Raw genomic sequence first — 797 nt, forward strand, 5'->3', positions numbered from 1 at the left:
GTGGGAGCTAATACGAAGTGTCGATACCAAATGGAACTATTGAGAGGAAGATTAGAAGAAGTTCAGAAGAATCTGAATGGAGTGTTATTAACAAAAGAAATGGAGTGTCAGTGAAAAGAGGAGGTCTTTTGTTTGAATGAGGAGAGAATTTCTGCTATTTGCGATGTGAATTTGACTTTTTCGATCATAAAAACTATAAAGCGGTTTGTGGACGACAGATATGAAAGGAAGAAGAAGAAGAAGAATACATTGACGACAAAAAGAAGAAATGTTTTGTGGTTTGTGAGAAGAGGAAGTCTGGATGTTTAGGGGATGAACAGTCAGCTGTATCACAGAGATTACAGTGGTAGCAGAAAAGGCGGGGTATTTGGTTCCCAGTTCAATCTTTTTTATCTGCTCTATTTCCAATGGCAACAGAAATGCTGGAAAGAGCACATTGAAAAGATACATTGCACATTCTTCTCAATCAAAACTGATTGAAAAAATTATAAGATGAGGAATTGACTTTTGTTTTGAAACTAATTGATTGTATTTATTGAAATATAATATTGAAAAAGATCAATTTGATTAACAAGAAATGAGATAAAAGCGATATTATCAAAAAAATAAAAAATCAACAAACAGCATCAAATGAAAAATCGCTCTTTCATAACATTTTATGTAGAGATTATTGGTAATTTTATTGAATGGGTTCAAATGAACAAAAAACTTAATTATTCTCACTTATTAAAGCCTATGTTGTTCGACAGGCGATTCGCTGCAGATCACCAATGAAGACACAAACAAAATTGTCGTTG

This window comes from Monocercomonoides exilis (assembly GCF_001643675.1).
Source record: "Monocercomonoides exilis strain PA203 chromosome Unknown scaffold60-472593, whole genome shotgun sequence".
In the NCBI taxonomy this organism is placed as follows: Eukaryota; Preaxostyla; order Oxymonadida; family Polymastigidae; genus Monocercomonoides; species Monocercomonoides exilis.